The sequence below is a fragment of the Sus scrofa genome, chromosome 13, assembly GCF_054392235.1.
Source record: "Sus scrofa isolate SSC_HxYL_T2T_F1_AM1 chromosome 13, Sscrofa_HxYL_maternal_Yorkshire_Landrace_v2.0, whole genome shotgun sequence".
Taxonomy (NCBI): Eukaryota; Metazoa; Chordata; class Mammalia; order Artiodactyla; family Suidae; genus Sus; species Sus scrofa.
In genome coordinates, this window is record NC_139395.1 from 215,836,957 (window position 1) to 215,861,795 (window position 24,839).

Sequence of the window (24,839 nt, forward strand, 5' to 3'; positions counted from 1 at the left end):
GAAACAAAGCCACACATTTAAGAATTCAGCACCAGGAGTTCCCGTCGTGGCGCAATGGTTAACGAATCCGACTAGGAACCATGAGGTTGCGGGTTCGATCCCTGCCCTTGCTCAGTGGGTTAACGATCCGGTGTTGCCGTGAGCTGTGGTGTAGGTTGCAGACGCGGCTTGGATCCCGCGTTGCTGTGGCTCTGGCGTAGGCCGGTGGCTACAGCTCCGATTCAACCCCTAGCCTGGGAATCTCCATATGCCGCGGGAGCGGCCCAAGAAATAGCAACAACAACAAAAAGACAAAAAGACAAAAAAAAAAAAAGAATTCAGCACCAAAGCCTTGTCACATTAGGATAAACTAGGAAAAATGGTATAAAATGTACAGGATTCATCAAATGAGTGCTCTTAAAAACTAACTTGAGACCTCAGGTTCTGGCCATGGTTTGGCCCATAGGGGAAAGCACTTGACAGCTGCCTAGAAAACTGGCCAAGGCTCTCCTTGCCCCCTGTCACCACCACCTCCCCTCTGCCTGCTTTCCAGGGACTGCCTCTCATCCCCAGTGGGGATGAGCCTGTTTGGGTCTATGTTTTGGACCTCACTGTGCCCATGTGAGCTCTCAGGAGACAAGTGCTCCATGCCCCCTAGGTCTGGCCACCCAGAGCTGTAGCCACATATACAGTAAAGTATATGTGGACACACAAGTGGCCAGAAAACAGGCAGACATTCTCCTAATTCTCCTTTTGTCTTAATTAGGAAAAATGCCCCAACATGTAAATTCCTCAGAGCATAACTAGGCAAAGGTGAGCAGATTTTCCATACTAGCGCTTTTTATGGATGTGGGCATTGTTCAAAAGCATTCGCATTGATTTAGTTTCTTGATGGCAGGGCCTGGGGCTGCTGCTTTTGTGGGTGGAATAAACAGAGAATACAGAAGACAGGTGTGTCCGGACTCTTGGGACACGAGCTGGGCCACGAGAGCACACACACCAATCGCTGCATGCATTTTGCATTCCAAGAGCTATTTAGAGAAAAGTCTCCCTCCTGTGCAGGCCACGGGTAGACATCCAGATCCTGGGGCGTATGTATGTACATGAGATTTTACAGTCTCCTTCATGCCTTTGACTCAAGACAGAGCAAAAGTCACCGGTGACCTGGGGAAACATCAGAAATCACTGTAGGCATCCACAGAGGATGATTCCAAATCCCAAATTAAACTACTCAATTCACCGATTATCATGAATACGATGTTTCCATTAGTCACCTATTCAGTCTGAGACACCTATCCGGGGTTTTAAGTTTTTGGCAATTGTTCTTCCTTAACTCAGGGAGCTCAAAGGTGCGATGGTCCAGAGCACCGGAGTCAACCTTCTGTGCTAAATCCCGGCTCCAGTGCTCACTACTGGTGCCCAGGTCCCATAACCACATCTGTAAAAAGGGGTCAGTGTGTCACTGTGATGCCGTGAGGGATTATTGAAGACAGTGTGTCAAGCGCCAAGCACAGTATTGAGGAAGAGTTTGATAACCTCCCTGTTAATATATTGTCATTGCTACAGTGGTAATTATTGTTATTTTGTTACTTTGCATGAAGTTTTTTTTTGTTTGGTTGGTTGGTTGGTTTTTGTTTTTTGGTCTTTTTAGGCTGCAACACTGGCATATGGAAGTTCCCAGGCTAGGGGTCCAATAGGAGCTACCTACAGCTGCCGGCCTACACCACAGCCACAGCAATGTCAGATCCAAGCTATGTGCCACGAGTCTGTGACCTACACCACAGCTCAAGGCAACACTGGATCCTTACCCCACTGAGCGAGATCAGGGATCAAACCCAAGCCCTCAAGGATACGAGTCGAGTTCCTTACTGCTGAGCCACGACAGGAACTTCCTGCATGAAGTTTTGAATTGCTCAATATTACTCTGAAACCATGGACTAGTCACCCTAGATTAGGTTACCTCCTTCCATTTAGCCTGCATAGTGATAAAGCCAGTTCTCTAGCTGGATCCAAGGATGAACAATTTTTTATATATAAGTTGATGCAGGCAGCAGACATGTTGATACAGAGATAATGCTCTATCTCAAATATTTATTTTGGGAAGTGGAGCCACACAGCTCGGGTTGGTACACCCAGAATCCTGGTCCAATAAGTACTAAATACATACATTTATCTTGAAATAAACAGCCAACTTTTCCATTCATTAGAATTCAATATTCCAGAAGCAACAGATGTCCCACCTGATCAGTTTCAGAAACAGATATGATTAATCTAGATCACCAGGAGCTCTCTCACTAGCACATCACAAATTATGTAGCCAGAAGAAGGTGAAAGGCACAATTAAACCTGTTTTATCACTAGCCACACCCACAAATAAGAATAGCAAGAAACATTTCCCAAACTTCCTTTCCCCAGAAACTATACTAGTGGAAGGGATGGCCTGGCATGAGCAAGAAGCACCAGGACCTTAGCTGACCCCAGATGAGAGTCAGAACATGACTGCATTCTCAAGTATCGCAACGATGGTGCCAAAGGCAGGAAGGCCACAGCAGCCGTAATCTAAGCACTGCCCACATCCCCGCTTTTTGTTTTATATCCACAGGTGTGAGAGCAATAGGTGGTAATATTTCCTTTTCCATGATTTTCAAAAAGTCTGACAATTATCCTAATCACTTAAGCAAAGGATCTGAGAAGGCAGCTGCTGCCACTGTGCAGATCCCAATAAGACTTCCATTAGCAAAAAGTAAAGTTGGCCTTTCTCCTTCCTGGCAAGCCTTCTGAGCAAGCTTGTTTGGCTGTAATACACCATGACTGTCGTAGGAACTTTCCAGAGCAAAGAGTAAGCACTTGATACAGATAAAGATTACATTAAAATGAAAGATTAAGCATTAGATAACAGGATGCAATTCATACCATATTATTTTCAAAATGACATGACTACTAACACGGAATCCTTGGATACAAAGGTAGATTATAAACGTCAATACTTTCTTTCTTCACTAGAATTTGAATAGTCTGGTCTTAGCATGTGCGTCTTTGCTCAGTCGGGACTTAATTGGTTTCTCTGCCATTCCCCATAAAATTGAATCTTTTCTCCAAATGACCCTGCATTGGCCTTCATTTGATTTTCTGGATTTATAGCGTTTTCATCTTCTAAAAACCCTTACTTGGGCCGTAGCTGCAGATCCAGCATTTGTTTGACCGTGGCTCAACATTTTTACATTTAAAAAAAGAAGACTCTAAATCTCTCCATTCTCAGACCCTCCCCTCTTCCACCCCCACCCCACTCCACCTCCTTCCCCACCCTTTACACCAGGGCTTGTGGTCTTTGACGTCATGCAATTCCCTGAATAAAGGAGACTGGAGTTTTGTTACCAGTGAAACGAACTTTACATTAGAGACATCCCAATTGCGTGGATTTGGTATAAGCTTCTTTGAAAAAGTACTACTCCATTATTGGGAATGTTTATGCCTGAAAAGAAGATTCTGTGTTCTATTGTGTCAGAAGCTTTCAAAGTGCAATTGTTCAATTTGCAAACTGCAATTGGTTAACCAAGCTAAACTTAATTAGTTCAACGATCCTAGAGCCCACATCAAACCCCACTGTTTGATGTATTCTGCGAGGTGTCCAAGCCGCCTACAGCTGTCTAAGTGCCACAATGAAAAGGCAGCCAGGCTTAGGTCTGGGAACTGAAATGAGCTGTTCTAAGTGGAGCTTTTCTTCCATTTTCTGAGGCTGCACTGCTCTGACCTTCTCCAAATCAATCCTTTGCGGATTAACATGTAAAGCAGTGTCGAATTAATTTCAGAAAGGGAATATGAGATCAGCCTAGGATCATACAAAACATCTAACTCCTAAATACACTAATGCTTCTAGCCATTCAATGAGAAGCTGTCAATAAAGGGAAAAAAGTCGGGGAGGGGGTCGGCCAGAAGGATTTGAAGGTTGGAGCAATCTATCAGACTAGTTAGCACATTGCCTACTTCTGTGGCATGGCTAATGCATTCCTCTAGAAGTTAATCCTATTTCTAAAGACCCTCCCGCTAGGAGCACATAGGCCGTGATGAATGAGAACTAAAATGCATTAAAATTCTCAACAACTTCACCAAAAGGCACACTATTAGATTCTGAGTGTCTACAATAAGACGGTTCATTAAAAGTGCTGGTCTCAAAGAACCTGCTTTTGTCCCTACACACTAGGGAGAGAGGGTCCAGTGTGTCACTTGTGACACCTGCAGCCAAAATATTTCTACATTAGGTTGTCCAAGTAATCACATGAGAAACAGTACATGAAATGGCCAGGGAAGGCCCTTTTCCACCGGCTGGCTTAAACACTGTTATTATGCGCCTGCACTCGGGGGAGGCTGTGTCTCCACAGTATTAGCCACACAACAGTGTCATTAAACCCACTTTTAAAAAAATCAGACATGAAAGAGCACTTATTCAATTTCCCTTGAAGAAGCTGCCGTGTTTGAACACTTCTCTTGGTCTCCCATTGTATTTTGCTTGTACTCAATTAAGAGATAATTTAGCCATTTATCATGATGCAGTCGAGACTGAGCATTTACATAGGCATTTAGTACAGCCTTTATTACAGACAAAAATCTGTAATTATCAGTAGTGGGCCTAATACTGACTAGAAATCACATCTTGACGAGTTAGTTTTTAGTGCCTGTCAATATACTAGAGGGAAAGGCTGGACTACCTGCAAGAAGGACTAAAACAAATTACAAAGCAATGTCAGTTCTAACATCAGAAATGCCAAGCAAGAGATGCTGGAGGCACCATGGAACCGAGGAAGCAGCAGTGAGGAGGCTCTGAAAAACAAAAACACAGGAGGGAAGCACACCCAGAAGTGGGAAGGACTCCATTATCATTGCTAAGTGAATGAATGAGAGAATGAATGGAGTTGAACTTGGACATTGAGCTCAGGATATTTACAGCAACTCAGTTGGCGGTCACGTTTAGCAAAAATTCATCCTTGAAGTGAAACCCAAGGTTCAGCTGGGGGGTGGGGGGAGAGGTCTGGAGGGAGGGAGAAGAGCACAGATGAATGTGTGATCATGTCCACTTTGTTTCTGTATTTCATCACTTACATATGTGCTACATGTATTCCTTGGTATCAAATTAAATATTACACTGAAGAAACCTGAAGTTAACTCATTCCCTCTGACGTTTCATTTTCACATCAGCATCTATCACTTCTTTGTGACTTCATTAAACCTATAAACCACTTATCAGACGATAAACTACGTTGCATCTGAACATAACAATAATCATGGTTGTGATACCAGTGGTGCCACTGAGGGATGGCTTCCAAGGAGTCTCCGTTTTACATACATTGGCTCTAACCCTCCCAGTCCTTCAGGGAGGTGGCATCCTTGGTTTCCAGATGAAACACCTGAAGCTCAGAAAGGTCACGCGGCCAGCAGGCCCCAGAGAAATGCACTGGGATCTGTCAGACTCAAAAATCCAAGCTTTTTCCAATACTCTATAAAGAAAACAGCTGGAGTTCCCGTCGTGGCGCAGTGGTTAACGAATCCGACTAGGAACCATGAGGTTGCGGGTTCGGTCCCTGCCCTTGCTCAGTGGGTTAACGATCCGGCGTTGCCGTGAGCTGTGGTGTAGGTTGCAGACGCGGCTCGGATCCCGCGTTGCTGTGGCTCTGGCGTAGGCCGGAGGCTACAGCTCCGATTCGACCCCTAGCCTGGGAACCTCCATATGCCGTGGGAGCGGCCCAAGAAATAGCAACAACAACAACAACAACAACAACAACAACAACAACAACAACAAAAGAAAACAGCTGTTTTTCTATTGCAGAAAAACAAAATATGGAGTAGCAGAGTTCTGGGGGTTTTTGCTGTGGCTGTGGCCTAGGCCGGCAGCTGCAGCTCCGAACTGGACCTGTAGCCCAGGAACTTCCATATGCTGCAGGTGCGGCACTAAAAAGCATTGATTAATTAATTAATTGCGTTAATTAAAATAAACTTTTCAGGAGTTCCTGTGGTGGCTCAGTGGTAAAGAACCTGACTAGTATCCATGAGGACTCGGGTTCGATCCCTGGCCTTGCTCAGTGAATTAAGGATCCAGTGTCGCCATGAGCTGTGGTATAGGTCACAGATGTGGCTCAGATCTGGCGTTGCTATGGCTGTGGCTTAGGCCAGCAGCTGCAGCTCCATTTCAACCCCTAGCCTGGGAACTATCATACGCCACAGGTATGGCCTTTAAAAAAAAAAAAGACAAAAAAATAAAAATAAACCTTTCATTTTGGAATAATTTTACATTTACAAAGCTTTTTGTTTTAGTTTTTGCCACACCCTTGGCATGTGGAAGTTCCCAGGCCAGGGATCGAACCCGCACTACAGCAGTGACAACACCAGATCCTTAACCGGCTGAGCCACCAAGGAACTCCCACAGTGTTTTCTAAGATAGGGCAAACTCAGAGGTTTTCTTCGTGATGGACTTGGCGCAGGTGATGGCCACCAGCACATACACACAGGCCCTCCCCAGTCAATCGACTTGTTTGGAGATATAAGAATAAAGACTTGGATGCAGATACGGTATCTAGATATAACTATGAATTCTACCTCTTGTGGTAGCACAAAAATACCACAAGCCCAGCCAACCCAAACTCCATTTCCTATTTATTTGGATATTGATGCCAGGCGGAGTAAGAACTAGGTAAATATTTACTGAATCAATGGATGGCTGCGGAGGTAACAGTCATTGGTTAATAGGGAATTACTTGCAGCTTGCTGACAAACGGTCCTCTCTCCCCTCCGTACCTGCGCACACCTGGGACACCCCCTCTTCTTGTGTCCTTCATTAAAAGGAAAAGTCTGTTCAATCATTATGGCTACCTCCTCACTATACACCATAATTGCCATGGAAACCAGAAATGCTAACTTGCTAACATCCTTTAAGGATTCAAAAATCCTTCCATGTACTCTGTATGTGAAAACACGTGAACTCCGTCCATGATAAGACTAACAATAGTCCATTTACAGGATGTACTGGTTCCCCTTTTTCTGCCCGTGCCTTTCTCTGTTCCTGAATAGGGCAGGGAGATGGTATGTGACATGTTCGCGTGAATGTGCTTCAGGGCAAGGCACATCCTATGTAATTTACTTTATTTATAGCCTCCTATGACCAGATGTACAGAGTCAGGATCTCCTGTGTAAATTAGACCCAACCGGGTTTTTGTGTATGCATTATCTAGACAAATATCTCTCTGCATGTGAACTATGAAGACCAGGGCTATCCATCCATAGAGGACAAAACTCAATTTGTTGTCCTTGGAGACGCTCAGTGTTTTTAACACCACGAGCGCAGATGCCATACTTGCTGGAACATCAACAAGAAGGACGGAGGACAATGAAGAGAACTGGTACTAAAATATCATCAATCCTCAATGAAAACAGTAGAGGGGAATGTCACATTATCAGAAATTCAGTGGTAGGCCACTAACCCTGCAGGCTCCCTGGTATCACAGGTGAAGAAAGAAATCTTATATATAACCATGAAAACTAGAAGTTGTTGATGAAATCCCACTAACAAGCCATCAAAGAGGCACCTCGGCAAACAGCCCTCCTCCCCAGGCTTCCCTGCCATGCTAGAGGTTGCCATATGGTGTGGTGAAATCCAAATCTGATGCCACCTCTGCTATCTCTTGTGGGATTTCCCCCTCTTCTAGGCTTTCTTTGCACCATGCTATGTGGCAAGCTCCTCCCCAGGGGACTTGACAAGACCCGGAACGGAAGTGGAAACCTGGGTGAAAGAGGCACACACACAGGAAGCCAGAATGAAGACACATGCACGACCCTCTCGGCCATGAAAGAAACACAAATTAAAATAAAGAGCAAGACGTTTTCAAAGGGCCTGATTTAAATCTCTAAAGAGATGGTGGCCAAATGGTTACAAACACATGTTGGTGGTGCTTTAAGTTAACAGAACCTTTAGGAAGCAAGTTAGCAGTGATGAACAACAGCCCGTCATGAACAGATTTACAGTCTTTAACCTGGTGCCCTTGCTCCTTGAGTCTGTCCTAAGACTTCCTTTTGAAAGATACACAGATTTTCACATTAAAATGTTCAATAGAGCTTCAGAACCACAGGAATTTGAAATGACCTAAATATCCCCCAGGATGGAGAACACTAAAGAATATCACACTGGGCCGCTCTGCTGACTGTCTTGGCGCAGCTCTTCCCAGAAAGGAGCCCGAGGTGAGAGCTTCAGGGCAGGGGGTTTACGCTGGAAGGTGCAGGTGTATGGGGACCAGGGACTCTTCAGAGGAGCGGCCTAGATCATGCCAGAGACTTGTGTGCCCAAGAGTATGTTTACCCGCCTGGTCAAGGGGTGACCCAAGGGAATTCTCTTCCCAGGTGTGCCCATGTGATGCCAGTCAGGCTCCAGCAAGGTCCCACGTTCTAGAGGTGGAGAAGCAACAGGGCACATAGCAAGCTGGGGGAGGTGCAGTCAGGTGCACCTGCAGCAATGGCCTGGGGAGAAAGGGGACACAGGAAGCTAATGCACCTTTGCTGTAATTTTTAACTATGAAGGCGATGTGCCAACACTGAAACACGTTTCTAGTATAAAATCTGGTGAAAAATGAACACAAAATTCTGTCCACACTGAAATTATAACATAAACTGATTTTTGCTTACGGACATGGCCTGTGAGCTTTTAGAAAAATAAAAATAACTAATATATTAGTGTGATCACAGAATTTTTTTATGTTATTTTCATTACAACACAGTGTGTACAATAAACACGAAATGTTAAAAAAATTTTTAGGAGTTCCCGTCATGGCATAGTGGTAAACGAATCCGACTAGGAAAAATGAGGTTGCAGGTTCGATCCCTGGCCTTGCTCAATGGGCCGACGATCCGATCCAGCGTTGCCATGAGCTATGGTGTAGGTTGCAGACACGGCTCGAATCTGGCGTTGCTGTGGCTGTGGTGTAGGCCGGCGGCTACAGCTCCGATTAGACCCCTAGCCTGGGAACCTCCATATGCCGCGAGAGCGGCCCTAGAAAAGACCAAAAAAAAAAAAAAAAATTTTTTTTTAAATCTTTTTTTTTTTTTTTTTTTGTCTTTTTAGGGCGGCACCTGCAGCATATGGAGATTCGCACGCTAGGGGTTGAATAGGAGATGTAGCTGCCAGCCTACACCACAGCCACAGCAATGCTGGATCAGAGACCTATCTGCAACCTACACCACAGCTCATGGCGGCACTGGATCCTTAACACACTGAGCGAGGCCAGGGATCAAACCTGCATGCTCATGGATCCTAGTCAGATTCGTTTCTGCTGAGCCACAATAGGAACTTCTCAAATGTTAAATTTTTTTTTTTTTTTGGTCTTTTTGCCATTTCTTGGGCCGCTCTCGCGGCATACGGAGGTTCCCAGGCTAGGGGTCTAATCAGATCTGTAGCCACCAGCCTACGCCAGAGCCACAGCAACATGGGATCCTAGCCACGTCTGCAACCTACACCACAGCTCACGGCCACACCGGATCGTTAACCCACTGAGCAAGGCCAGGGATCGAACCTGCAACCTCATGGTTCCTAGTCGGATTCGTTAACCACTGAGCCACAACGGGAACTCCATGAAATGTTAAAATTTTTAATCAACCAGAATCCCTGAAGACGAATCTACTGCAGTGGTTCTGAAATTGTACAAACCCTGGAATGTCCCAAGGTGTATTTCTGATAATCATCCGATGATTTTATTCCAGTGATTGATATCACCACGGATCATCGCTGCCAATATTCACTGAATAGCAGCATGTGCCCAGGAGGGCTGAGTGAGGACTTTGATACTTCACTTAATCCTTGTTTCAAAGGAGGTAAGTGCTACTGTGCTTTTATTTTACAGATGACGGTGGTTTATAAAGAAACGCTAACTGACAACTAAAACAAGACGTTTGAATGGTGGTTGTGTGGTTTTGTTAAAAGCTCTCAACCATTATATTATGCAACCGCAGGGGAGGGAGGGTATCTGGTTAATACCGAGCTCAGACTGGCCTCGTCAGAACAAAGCATGTTGCATATTCATACCACAGGGGCATGCAGGACAATCTAAAATCAACTTTGGAAGCCCTGCTATGAATGTCCACCAGGAACTCATCTGAATCAGAGTGGAGACCGTTCAACTCACTGCAGAAGGAAGCACACAGAGAAGCATGGAGCATCCCAGTAAGAGGGGGCTGGGAGCCACTTACCACAGAGTCTGGGCTTGTGCTGACAGATTCTAGGTAAGGGGTGCAGACAGGTGGAACTATGTTCCCCACCTCAAAACGTGAGAGACCTAAACCCTTGGTACCTCAGAAATTTGACCTTATTTGGAAGTTGGGTCTTTATAGACATAAGTTAAAATGAGGTCATTAGGGTAGACCCAAACCCAATATGACCAATGTCTTTATAAAAAGGGGAAATTTGGGGAGTTCCTACTGTGGCTCAGTGGCAACAAACCCAATAGTATCCATGAGGATGAGGGTTCAAATCCTGGCCCCACTTAGTGGGTTAAGGATCCAGCTATGGCTGTGATGTAGGCTGGCAGCTGCAGCTTAAATTCAAGCCCTAGCCTGGGAACTTACATACGCCACATGTGCAGCCCTAAAATGCAAAAATAAATAAATAAATAGGAAATTTGGACACAGAGACAGATACACAGAGAAGGAAAATGAAGTGAAAACAGAAGGAGAAGGAGGTCATGTGACTAGAATGATACAGCTACAAACCCAGGGATGTCAAGGACTGCAGGCAAGCACTTGCAGATACATGAGGCAAGGAAGATTCTTCCCTAGAGCCTTCAGGGAGGACCAAGTCCACTGCTACCATCATTTAGAACTTTTAGCCTCCAGAACTGTGAGATAATCGATTTCTCTTATTTTAGGACCCAATAATATTAATAATAATTAATCAACCATTATGAAACTCTGAACATTATGCTGCCTAGAATTCAAATTCCTCTGGCTTTGTATTTAAAATAGCTATAGTGTTCGTCAACCAGCTCTGGAGATTGTCTTGGTTCTGACACACATGTGCACATATGTATATGTATGTACACAACATATGCATATATATTGTACGTAGTGATTTTTAAGAAGCCTCCTTCATTTTCCAAATTGGTTTGATTCAATTAAAACGCAGGAGGTGGCTCTGGTTCTATCAGCATGAAACCAGATCTGGTGGAGTCCAGCCCCAGGATTCCAACATGCTATAAGCACAACTAGCAGAACTGAGAGCACTGATCAGCAGTCCTGACCGTCAGCCACAGACGGCATTTGTAACATCTGGGAGGCCACAGTCCAGCTCTGGGGAGGTGGCCCCTGGGGAACAAGGGGCGAGGTGGGAATCAGAATTATCTCAAGGATAACAGAGGCTGGCTGATGACATGCGGCTTTGAACAATGAAGAGAGAACTAGAAAGCTGGCAGGCTGCCAGCCCAGACCTCAGAGGGCAGCAATCACGGGGACCATCTTTTCTAAGCCATCGAGGGCGGGAAACACCCAGGGAGGGGACAAGGGGTTTTCACCCGGCACGAGGAGTTAGAACAGAGTGAGTGATACGAAAATGCTGCAAAAATCAAAGCAGCCCACCAACTTCCAACCTGTGAGTGGAATGACAATGGCGGGAAATCATTCAAAAACTGTGATTTGCATTACCCTGCATACCTTGTGAAATAATCCTTGACAAGCCCAGAAGAATTTCGGTTCTTTTAATCCAATATTTAAAATACATAGTCATCTTTACCACTCTGGGGTTTCATACGTTTCCCAATGAATGAGCCTTTTAATCCCACTGCCCCCTACAAACTCATTCTTTTCTTAAGCTCTTGCAGAATTCTAGGAGTCGATATTTCCCAAAGAAGGGCCAAAAGAGCCTCTCCAATGGTCACATAGTGAATTTCTGCTTCTCTCTTTTTTTTTTTTTTTTTTTTGTCTTTTTGCCATTTCTTGGGCCGCTCCCGAGGCATATGGAGGTTCCCAGGCTAGGCGTCTAATTGGAACTGTAGCTGCCAGCCTACGCCAGAGCCACAGCAACGCAGGATCCGAGCCACGTCTGCAACCTACACCACAGCTCACGGCCGGATCATCAACCCACTGAGCAAGGCCAGGGATCGAACCTGCAACCTCATGGTTCCTAGTCGGATTCATTAACCACTGCGACACGACGGGAACTCCTGCTTCTCTATCTTTATCATTTGGTATCTGTTTTCTTTCTTAATTCCTCTACTTTCCATTCTACTGTGTTGCTGGTGGGTTGTTTTTTCCAAATACATCACAGGCATATGTCAGGCACTAATTTTAACTTTTTAAGTGACAAACATGTCAATCCCCACACAAGTTTATATATAATTTGGCATGAAAATAATCACTACATGTAAAACGGAGGTCCAAGGTCCTTATGAACAGAGATTCAAAGGGAACACACTCACATGGGAAGTCATCCCCCAGGAGAGGGGTCTCAGGAGCTGCAAAGGCTGTTTGATGGGCTGATGAGGAAAGAGCACTCTGGGACTGTGATGACGCTGTTTCTACGAGGACACAAAGGCAACAGCAAGCAGGCACATGAACGAGTCATTAGGTGGTTGAGCCTGAGATGAAAGGAAGAGCGGAGCTAAGTCTGTGAAGGAAGATACACAGGAAGTGATAGATCTCCAGTGCCCACGTGTGGAGTCTTTAAAAACAAAAAGAGGAGCTTGGATTTGGTCCAGAGTTTGATGGAAGATCACTGTGACACTTTACAGAGCAACTATCTCAGAAGAAGGGTTGAGGATGCAAATGAGGGTTCTAGAGGCAAGAGACCAACAGGAGGGGAGAAGGCGAACTCTGGGGCCAGAGATGAGAAGTGAGAAGAGGAAGGAGAGTGTTCCTCTCATGACACAGCAGAAACGAGTGCAACTAGGAACCATGAGGTTGGAGGTTCAATCCCTGGCCTCGCTCAGTGGGTTAAGGATCTTGCGTTGCTGTGAGCTGTGGTGTAGGTCTCAGACGCAGCTCGGATCTGGTGTTGCTGTGGCTCTGGCGTATGTCAGCAGCTGTAGCTCTGATTGGACCCCTAGCCTGGGAATCTCCATATGCCGAGGGTGAGGTCCTGAAAAGACAAAAAGACAAAAAGACAAAAAAAAAAAAAAAAGAGGAAGGAGGACTTGACCATGACACAGATGGAAACAGCATCTCCAACTCCCTAAAAGGAAGGCTTTGGAGGCATATGACAAAAGTTGGCCAATTAGATGCACTTACATGATATTTGGAAGGAGGAGGAAAGGCAGGGACCCTCCCCTGCTGCTATGGCCATTGTGCATCTAGTCCCTGGCTTGGTGGGAACAGTGAGATCAAGCATCCCAAGGCCCAGGAGGCAGAGAGGCATGTGCAGAGGCAGTAGAGACCGGACCTCTGGTCTCTACTATAGGACATGCTCCTAAGTCAGCAGGTCCAGGGGCTCCCTGACCCCTCCCTTCCTTAAGGGCGAGCCGCTTCAATAGCTCTTTCCTGGGTCATTCTTGGAGTTAGCTCAGAGTCAACATCTTCAGCCCTCTCACTGATCTGCCAGGTATACAATCATGTGCACTCAATTTTCTGCTCAAAATACCTGGAATCAAACCCTGATTGATGCCTACAATGTGCCTTCCTTTATCTCCAACTCTTACTGACCAAAACAGTAATGTTCTAACATGCGGCACTTTCTAGAATGGCTGCATCAAGTTGTACACCTTATCACATACGGTTAGCGAAATTTCACAACATACCATTACTCCCATTTTACAAATAAAGAAGCTTGCCCAAGTTTACACACTTAGCAATGAAACTGGAATTCCATTCTGTTATACTGCCTCCCAGTAAAAGTTCACATAATGAATACAGAACAAATATTCAAATGAAAGAAAGGTGGGAAGTGAGGGCAATAGGGAGTCCAGCACTGGCTTAATAAGTACAACTATGATGTGGGCATGTTCTTAGGCAAAAGGAATCAAGAAGAGCAGAAAAAGAATAGTCAAATGTGTGGATGAAGAATTCTACGGTAGATCGGAGTTCCCGTCATGACGCAGCGGAAACGAATCTGACTAGCACCCATGAGGATCGGGGCTTGATCCCTGGCCTTACTCAGTGGGTTAAGGATTTGGCGCTGCCGTGAGCTGTGGTATAGGCTGCAGATGTGGCTTGGATCCCATGTCACTGTGCCTGTGGTGTACCGGCAGCTACAGCTCCAATTCGACCCCTAGCCTGGAAATCTCTGTGGCCATTAAAAAGACAGGAAAAAAAAAAACAAAAAAAAAACAGACTAGTACCCATGAGAATTCGATCCCTGGCTTCGCTCAGTGGGTTAAGAGTCTGGCATTGCCTTAAGCTGCAGCCTAGGTTGAAGATATGGTTCATATCTGGCCATTGCTGTGGCTGTGGCAGAGGCTTGCGGCTACAGCTCCAATTTGACCCCTAGCCTGGGAACCAAAAAAAAAATAAAAAAGAGTTCTAGTAATGTAGACAAGAAGCGGGAGGGGTGTGGACAGAAGGGGTGGTGCTCCAAGGAGACCTAAGAGGCAGGAGAACACAGATGTCTGGTGCGGGCTTTGAATGGAGGGGCCTTGCAGAAGCCATTGGGAGCCTCTACGTGCAGGCTGATTTGAGAATAAACAAGGATAAGGGGCTTAAAGTTAAGAAAAGTACTAAAGGCCAACAAGAGTTCTTCGATGAGGGTATTCACCTGAGAAATGAGAAAAAACTGCCTTGCTAGAAAGGAGGAACACATCATTCCCAAAGTCAAAAAGAAACTCAGTGATGAGTATTTTTACGGCTTCCGCATGTTCTGAGAATTGAAGAAAGGATTAAATTTTGGTTGTATGTGCAGATCGAGGCCTGATTCCGTAGGTTCAGAGGAAGCAATAAAACCAGGGACCAGGATAGAGCAGTGAGCGGAGCATTACTAACAGGGCCGAATTTCTTGAAAGAATGTTCACACTTGTGTCTCCAAAGAGCTCAGCACTTGATGGACAGGAGCCAGAAGTTTGCAGAATGAATGAATGGGGAAACGAATCTGACTAGGAACCATGGGGTGGCGGGTTCAATCCCTCGCCTCGCTCTGTGGGTTAAGGATCCGGCATTGCTGTGAGCTGTGGTGTAGGTCGCAGATGTGGCTCGGATCTGGCATTGCTGTGGCTGTGGTGTAGGCCAGCAGCCGTAGCTCCAATTAGACCCCTAGCCTGGGAACCTCCATGTGCTGCGGGTGTGGCCCTAAAAAAAAAAAAAAAAAAAAAAAAAAGAATGAATGCTTCACTGGAGCCAGCAGAAACAAAAGCCTGAAAATATTACAGAGTGTGTGGAACAGAACTCTACTCAAGGGGACTACTTCTCTTCCCTTCATCCTTCCTTCTTCATAAAGGGGTAATGGCCTATTCAGCAATTTTTTCTCCTGATTATAACATAACATAATACCTTATTTTCACTAACAGCAAAAACAATTCACATTAGTAGGGCTTCTTCCATCCACCAGAGTTAATTTTTTAAGTGGATAAGCAATTAAAGGTGCCAAGTAGATTAAAATTGATCCCTAGCCTAAAAGTTGTGATCAATAAAAAACAATCTGTAAATTTGATTGCATAAATCCTTTTTACTTAAGTCCACCATAAGCATAATTTTCAGGATCACTCCTTTGATCTCACCTTCTGGAAAAGAAAATGTAATAAAAATTATTGCTGTAGAACTTAGTTTCCAGAAAAAGACAATATGCCTATTTTAAATTTTGAAACACTCATGGAAGACAAATGTGTGATTATCAGACCATGCTGCTAATCGCGGAAAATGTGTGATTAAAAAGCCCCTTGGGTCTAGCCAACCTCTGACACTAGTATTAAAAAAATGCTCTCCAAAATGCAGTATGTTTTATTTAACTGGTTCCAACTACCCCTGACTGGTTTTTATGGTTTGGCAACTTCATACATTGTCCTCTGGCTTCCTGCTGTGAGGATTTAACTAATTTTATCCATCATCCATCTCTTAGTTGTGCATCTGTTGCCAGTTCTACTGAATGACTATGAAACGACAGACAACATACCAACAACCCCTCTTACTGTTTTATCTTGCGGCTCGGTTTTCGAGAGAAGCACTCAACTACTTCATTCGGCTCTTCTGCTTCTCCTCCCAACTCTGCCACCCACGGCATTTCCATTCTAAGCACACCTCTTCTCAGGGCAGTGGTAACTCTTGGGATCTTCTATTGTCTATCGGTTCATTGATACATACCACCTTTTATTCAATGACACACAAATTACATCACTAACTGTATGGATATTATTTACTACAGAGCCAAACAGTATACCAGGATGATAATTTCCTTATCAATGGAGAATTTTTCTAATATTAAAAAGATCTTTTTTTTCTGTAAAAGATATAGTTACACAGTAGGTTGAATGGTAGCCTGCAAAAGATATGTCCATGTCCCAATCTCCCAAATCTGGGAATGGTGCCTCCCTTGGAAAAGTTTCTTTGCAGATATAAGCAGGATCTTGGGATGAGGTCATGCTGGACTACCCAGGTGGGCCCTACAAGTGTCTATAAGAGAAAGAAGACAAAGACACACAGAGGACGATGAGGGTAGAGACGGGACAGATGAAGCCACAAGCCAAGGAGGCTGGCAACCACCAGAGGCTGAGAGACACCATCTTTCCCCAGAGCCTCCAAGGGGAACACGGCCTCAGTGACACCTGGACTTCAGGCTTCTGGCGGCAAGACCTGTGAGAGAACACACTTCTATTGTTGCAAGCTACCCAGTTTGTGGTGATTTGTCCTAACAGCCACTGGAAACTAATGTCACAGGTCTAGGTTTTTACTATGATTTTCATCTCTATACACACACTTGCAGTTTCCTTTCTCTTCCAGGGGTTTGCCTCCCGGGGTGCTGTTCATTCCACTCGGAGGGTTCACCTAGCCCTCCCTTCTGACTGTCTTCTCAGGACCTCCTCAACTGCTTTTATAAATTGGACCCACTCTTTCCTGGCTCTCATGTTTTCAACATTCTTGGCTTGCTTTCTTATTTTGCCAAAGCATAACCTCAAGTAACTTCCTAAGAAAAGATAAGCATGAAGCTAACTAACTTTGAGACTTCCGGTGTAGTTTCCCCAAATCTCTTTCCTTGACTTTAAATTTGATTCCTTGGGTCGAAACTGGTTGGAATTGACTGTTCTGGGTAGAAACGATTTTAAGTCAAGAATGAATTCTACTCAAATAATTGGGTGGAAACCATTCTAGACTTAAAATCATCTTCCCCCAAATTTCGGCACAATGCTCTCTCATTCCTTTGTAGATATTTAGGGATAAATATTTAGTATTTATCCCTCTCAAAGGTTTTAGAACACTCTCTCCTTGGGTCCCTGAGAATTTCACAAGAATATGTCCAGAGATATTAGATATTAGCTATTAGAAATCCATTGTGCTTGGCTGTATGGAGGGCCTTTCAACATGGAGTCATGGATTCACAGATTGTTTATCTGAAAAGCCCCGCCCCTTTCTACTCCCTTTTCTCTCGTCTCCTTACGGGGTATCCAGGCAGAACCTGCTGGAAATTTTCTATAAATCTGCCCTGCCCAATAACTGTGAGCTACATCTGGTTACCAAGCAATTTAAATGAGACTAGGTCACTAGGAACTAAACTTTCATTAATTTAAATTTAAATGACCACACGCAGCTAGTGGCTACTGTATGAATGAGGTCAGTTGGATCTTTAGGACTTATTTTCCAAGACTCTGGTATCTTCTCTCATATTTCCCATCCTTTCATATTTTAGTCCTTATCTAAAACACCTTCTTGACTGTATATTTACTCTGGCCTCGATTTCTTTCAGTTTGGCAATCATTATACCTTTCCAATATTGTAACTCTTTAATAGAATCTTATTCTTGTTTTAAGGATGAAATATTCTTGACTGCAGATTCATATCCTTAAGTACATGTTTTCAAATTCTATTCATTTCCTTGAATTTGCTATTTTTCCTCAGTAGTCAGTTTTCCTGTTTATCTTGGCCTTTTTCATTGTAAGTTTTAATAACGTTCTCCGTAATCCTTGGCTTTCCATTCATATTCAAACTCGAGGTAATAAAAAGACTGAGGAGAGTTGGGATACAATTCTCCAGGAATATTTTCACATTTTTGCACAGTCCAGGCATTCACAGCGAACAGCACAGGCCAATTTGATTAAAGGATGACCAAAGACAAAACACATCTTGGTGTACAGCAACTATACCTCCATAAATAAACAAAATGAAAAGCAGAGGGGATCCGCTTTGAAAGCTAGAGGTAGAATGTACCTCACTCCAGAGACTGATGGATCTCCTTGGACCATTTGTTTACACTTCAGGTTAGTAAAAACCTAGTGACTGTCCATTCTCTTCTCCTGCTGCCCCCTTTGCTTTCTGTCCCCAGAGAGGGTTTGCTTATATTCCAGAGGAAAGTGTCTCCCCTCCCCCAGAGGGGAGGAGGGACAGATGTGCCAATCACCCTATAAAAGGTCCAAGTCTCCTAATTCGGGAAGGCCTCTCCTTTGGTACAAGCCAGCTGCACATGCAGGCTGTTAGGAGCTGACTGTGTGCCCCGCTCCCTGCCAAGTTCACCATGTTGAAATCCTAAGCCCTGGTATCTGGGAATGTGACTATATTTGGAGACTAGGTCTTTAAAGATGTGATTAAAGGTCATTAGGGTGGACTTTAATCCAGTATGGCTGGTATCCCTGTAAGAAGAGTAAATTTGGACGCACCACACACACACACACACACACACACACACACACACGGAAGGCAATGGGAAGCTATCTACAAGCCAGGGAGAAGGGCCTTCCCTCGTGGCTCTCGAAAGGAACCAACCCTGCCCACTTTGATTTCAGACTTCTCGCCTGAGAACTGTGAGGAAATTCGTGCCTGCTGTCTAAGCCACCTAGCCAGTGATACTTTGTTATGGCAGCCCTGGCTAAGCAACACAGAGGGTAACATCGGCCTCTCGCCGCATCGCCCCATGGGGACTGGAAGCTGAGAAGCTCTGTGTGAGGAAAACAAGTTCTGTTCTCTGATTCAGAAATCTCGTGTTTCTCGTCAAAATATCTGTTTGTCTGCCTGCCTGTCTATCTATCTATCTATCTATCTATCTACCTATCTATCTATCTATCTATCTACCTACCTACCTACTTCTTTGAGGTGCCAATACCACACTCACCGCTCTAGTTACCACCAGAAGGTCACTCCCTTTCTTTAAAGACAGGACACTTTACTTGGCTGGAACTACCCGCCGTTTCTGCCGGGGGTGCAGAGGAGCGGGGCACTGACAACCGACTATATACATGGCCCTCTATGTTTCCAGTCCTTCACAACAGATACAGCCCAAATTCAGGGCTTGTGGGGACTCTGCTGTGGACTCCCCCAGAACTGCAGATCCCAAGTGTACCCGAGGCTTCACCAGACATGCATCTTCCATCTGCTTTCCATCTTCTAGAAAATGGTGTAACTCTCCTCTGCTGATAATCTCTTATTTTCTTTGATGTTGAAGATGTTTAACTTTGACTTGCATACATTCATTTTAATGGGGGCTCCAAAAGGGGAGAAGATGAACATATGTATGCTGACTGCCATCTGAAACTGGAGGTGCCAAGAGTTTTCCTCAACTATTATTTCATGAGACTAAAATAGGAGACTCAGGGTTATCGTAATTAACATTTAAGTTAACAGCTAGTTAATATTCTCAAATAGCCAAGTGAACATACGACAAGTTATACGATACTTTTTTTTCAAAGCCCTTTCCAAGCCCTATTGAAAAGTTTTAAAGGAAAAGTGAAGAAATGGAAATCCTTGAATATGGTCTAAGGGGAGGAAAGAAGTTAGAACTTTCAGAATATAGAAATAAAGCGCTTGTATCAAGAGAACTGTTTTGTCTGGAAATTGAAAAATACCATATTTAGGTACTGCATTTTTTGGAGTTAGGTGTTCTTAGGAGGTAAAAGGGAAAATATTTTAAAAACTACCTTTTTAAAAACTATAGTTTCTTACATTCTGTTACAGAACTGGTTTCTGACTCACTGACTCAGGAATCTCACTAGGAGTGCTCCCCAGTGACTTGCCCTAGTCTAACAGTATCAAGATAACTGATTAGACGTAAGACGAGCAGCCCGAGACACAGGCCACCGCCATGCTTTTACAGCTCAGATTTTCTAGCTTCCTACCACCACCGTGGAAGAGAAAAAAACTGCTCTCAATTCCCTGAGACATGTGTTCTTGCACATAAATTGGCATTTAGGCTCAATTAGATACTGATGACTTGGTCCTTTAGAGCCAAGCAAGAAAGTCCCACCCAGATGAGTTACTGCTACTGTATATGCATCAGTACCTCTCACCCATGCCCTGTCTACTGCCTGGGCAAGTGGCCTTCTGGCTTGTATGTGCTTAGAGCTATAACCTGAAAGGGCAAAGAAGTAAAAGAAATACCTGATGAGGAGGAAGAGGATGGAAAGGAAAGAACACAAGGATTTACCTTACCGTTTACATGACTGGAATCCCAGCAGACAGTCACACAGAGAAGCCCGACGAAGGCTCTAACGTAGAGCACACAACAGAGAAGCGCTCCTCCTTTACAGGTGACTCAGTTAATGTATGAAGACAGTTGGTTAAACACGAAACAGTAAAGTAAGTGACAGCTAGAGCTCCACAACCACACTTGGCAGCCTAAGCAAGGACCCTTGTGGCCACAGACAGATTAATGTGTGCCAGGCATGGCTCCAAGCACTTGACCACCATTGCTCATTTAATACTCACAATACATTATTTTCACTTTGCAGATAAGGAGAATGAGGTACAGAGAGGTTAAGCGACTGGTCAAAAGTCACACAGCTAATAAGTGGCAGAGCCTCAGACCTAATACTGACAGTTATTCTCTAACTCCCCGTTCATTGTTTGCCAAAAATTATCTTTAAATTGCTTTCTCTTATTTAAGAAATGAATACTATGCTAACTCAAGAGTCAATAAAATGTGTCCTCAAGGGTAGGTAGGAAAAAACATGTTACCTAAAAAGACAGCCCTCATGGCAGCATGAACCTTGAAAGGATTCACAAACACCTTCTCTTAGCATTTAGCTTTTGATTCCCATATTTGGATGACTAAAGGAAGCACAGGAGTTTGCTCTTTATTTTCCAGGTTCTTGTCCCCTCAGAAAAGAATTTGCTTGCATGTAGTATCTGTCATTGGACACACCATGGCTCTTCATTACCACTTACTAGTCACATTAGTCTCCTAGGTTCTTCACAGTGAGGTCATCTGATTCCAAATGTGGAAGTGAATTTTCTTCTCTAATTGTGAGTGGGTATATGCGACAAAAAAGAAAGTAACTGAGCCGAGGTGTGCCCAAGTATAGGAGACACCATGAGCCAGAAAGTGACTCATTGCAAGAGTGACTGAGCATGCGAGCATGACCAAGCCTGATAGACTTACTGCGGGAATACCATGCGCGAGACACGCAAGCCTGACCCAGGATGGGTATGTCCTAGAGCTTTGGGTCCAGCAGACTGAGATTATACGTGAAAAGACTTTTCCAGCAAATACGACTAAGGCTTCATATTCCAAGTTTAACAATAAATCTTCAGATAGACAAACAAGAACAAGTTCTTAAGAAAAGAGTAATTATCCATCAGGAATTGCCTGGGTCAAGGACTGGCCATTGGAAGTCTTTTCAAGAAGACCACTATCCTGGACACCCAGATGAAAGTCTCCAGCCTCGTCTCACCCATTCCCAGGGTCCCAGCCTTATGGAACCCCATAGGGACCCCAAGGGCTGGGGAGGAGCCATTTCCAACGGAGCAAGCAACTGTTTCCAAGATGTAAAGCCAGGGGATTTCGAGGCATCTGACTGAGATTATCAGTAAAGCAACTTACAGTTTTGTCTTTTCTAAATATTGTGACAAAGACTTTAATTTCATATTATGTCAAGAGTTTTATGGCGCCAAGAAGCTTTCCAGTACTGAATCTCTGGTAGGAATCCCACGGAAATCAGACAGCGAAAGCAGCAATCATAACTTTCACCTTTGGGGTCGAAATTTTGATTAAAACCAACTGACAACTAAAATGTATTTTATTAGCAGTAAGATTAAATCCAGAGCGTATGTCAAAGCTGTAAAGTCACAATTGCTCTAGATTACAGTTGGAAGCAGTAATTTTATAACTGGGCCCCTCCCTGGCCCATAAATCCAAATACAGTTCTGAGAGCCGCTCTGAGCTGCAGGGCCGAAGACCTTGGGGAGGTGCTCCTTTCTCTGGGGCCTCACCCCACCCCAAGGGAACAGGGGGCCACACCAGGGCTCCCTGCTCCCTCGTGTTTATGGGCCTGGGCGTGTCTCCTAATCCAGGACCGGGATCAGGTGTCGCAGGAGTACGGTGTTCCTGCGTGTCCTGCATCAACTGTTCCAGGGCAGACCTGGCCCTGGAGTGGTCTAATTAGCCACCATAAAGATGTCATGTTTTGCCAACAATAATCAGTACCAAGTCATCTTTAGACACAAAAATATCCCTTCGGGCACGTCAGGGGTGGTGGTGCCCTCTTTTTGTGGGCTTCTCATGCTTCAGTCACAGCCCCAAAGAGCTGATCCCCATTTTTTTTAATTCCAACCAGGAGTCACCTGGCTTATAATCCTCTAGCCAATCATGCCCACAGCTAACCCATCTTCTCACTCAGGAATTCCATGCAAATATGCCCATGGCCTCTTCCCAACTCCTATCTCCAATGCCACTGTCTGAATTCTCACCCTAACTATGGTTTGCTTGGATTAGGGACACAGTCACCACATCAATCTACCACTCCTCCTGGCCACTATCACAAGATTATTCTGGAACACAGCCCCACTCCACATTCAGAGGGGCAGTCCTATCCAGGCTAGTTAATCTGCTTCTCCATTGCACAATACGATCAGGACCTAGGCTCACCCTGAGGCTAAGACAGGGCTACTATTTTGCTTAGCAGTTCTGTGAAAATCCTGGTGCTTAAAACAAAACAAAACAAACAAAAAGGCAATAAGTGTTAAGGAATGAGCAAACTTTTTTCCCCAAATCATGGGAACCTTATCAGAAAATGCTTGTTGAATGATGATAAAGGAACCTGGATGGCCCTTGACCTGGATGGCCCTTGACGGTCTCAGCTCTGGGATTTGATGTGTTTATTGTTCAGAAAGCTATTTATAAAGGAGACCTAAAACATAACAAAAACTATGAACTACATTGTGTAAGTGTTTATAATGTGGGTATCCTTTTCAATAGAAATCTTTACAACACAACTCAAAATTCCCCAAATACACACTGTAACAAGTTTTAGACATTTAAAAATACAAGACAGCGCCTTGGCCACCCATGTCCGCACCAAGGAAAAGTTCAAACAGAATGAAAGAATCCAAATGATAAATCCCAGCCCCCCCCCCAAAAAAAATCTATTAATTAAGAGGGCATTAATGTTTAACTTATCCAGTGGGTGTGAGCATCACAACTCCTTAATCTCAAACACAAAATTATCAGCAGAAATGGAATGACATTTGTCTTAAAAAAAAAAAAAAAAAAGGAAAGAGAAAAAGATTCTTTCCCAGTAATGTTAGCACACTGAAGATCAAACATTAGTAAGATCTACAGCAGTCAAACAGGAAGAAATGAGTGGTAATTTTTACACATTGGAAGAGTTGGTTTTTCATAAAAGTATAATTTTCAAGAAATGTGCAAGTCAGCTGTAATCATGAACCCTGTATCAAGCTCCATAATGAAAGCCGCTTTTGTCTTCACAGGCTCAGCACAGCCCAGTCCCTGTTGAAACCCTGATATGCTGTACAGCTAACCAAGTTCTTACACTGGGGGGTGTGGGGTCAGGGTGAGGGAACAGCAACAAAATATAAATTGAAAACAAAATCAGTATGTTCCCTGAAACGAAGCCAAAATCTGAATAATCCTTAGGTAAATGACCATGTATGCAGTTGATGGTTTTCCAAGTTTTTCTTTCCACACTTTTTAAGTAACATGGAAATCTGGGCCAATTTTAAAGCCAGAGAATACTTAGAACTATTTGTAGGTTACTTCATCCCATTTTTGGTTGACTAGTGAAACCTAGGCGGTAGTTTCATCTCAAGCTGCAGAGGAAGGTATGCAGAGTTCTCCCTACACGGGCGCCAGGATGCAAGCCTCCGCCCTCCCAGGAAGCTGGCCAGCGACACTCTATCTCCCTTCCTGCCATCAGCTTCCTAGTGATGCGAGCTGTCCTCCCTTCAGTGGTGGGTTAATGGTGGCCCTCCCTCCCCAAAGACATGCCCATGTCCCGCTGCCCAGACCTGTGAATGTTTTATTTGGAAAAAAGGTCTTTGGAGATTTAGTTAAAGATCTTGAGGTGAGATCCCCAGGGTGGGCTCTAAATCCAATGACACAGACGTTTCTGAGACAGAAGACACGAAGACAGGCACAGAGGAGAAGGTACGTGGAGACAAAGGCAGAGGCTGGATTATGACAGTACAGACCCTCAAACGCCAAGACCACAGGGAAGAGCCAGAGAGTCTCCCCTAGAGCCACAAGGGGAAGCATGGCCCTGCTAACGCCCTGATTTTGGACGTCTGGCCTCCAGAACCGTGAGAGAATAACTTTCTGTTGTTTTAAGCCACCCAGTTTATGGCCATATGTTTCAGCAACCCTAAGAAACTAATACATTCCAGATACACAGATAAATTATTCTCATTTCTAAGCAGCAAAGAAGATCACTTAAACAGTAACGGAGACCAACTTCTCTAGAGCAATCTAAGCATTTGGTCCCACAGTTATATTAAATAAGACTGAACGCGGGCACTGATTTACAGATTCAGGGCTGTGCAATACT

The 24,839-nt window shown here is 44.3% G+C and overlaps 1 protein-coding gene and 1 long non-coding RNA gene across 9 annotated transcripts in view; both read right to left on the reverse strand.

The window, feature by feature from the left end:
* HLCS (holocarboxylase synthetase) overlaps positions 1-24,839 on the reverse strand; it is a 212,541-nt gene that overhangs the window by 62,497 nt on the left and 125,205 nt on the right. The gene's annotated exons all lie outside the window — the stretch shown is intronic.
* On the reverse strand, positions 1,608-8,290 carry LOC146397886 (uncharacterized). Its single transcript, XR_014825195.1, has 2 exons — positions 5,782-8,290; positions 1,608-5,486 (listed from the first exon to the last, which is right to left on the reverse strand). It is a non-coding gene; the product is annotated as an uncharacterized LOC146397886 (long non-coding RNA).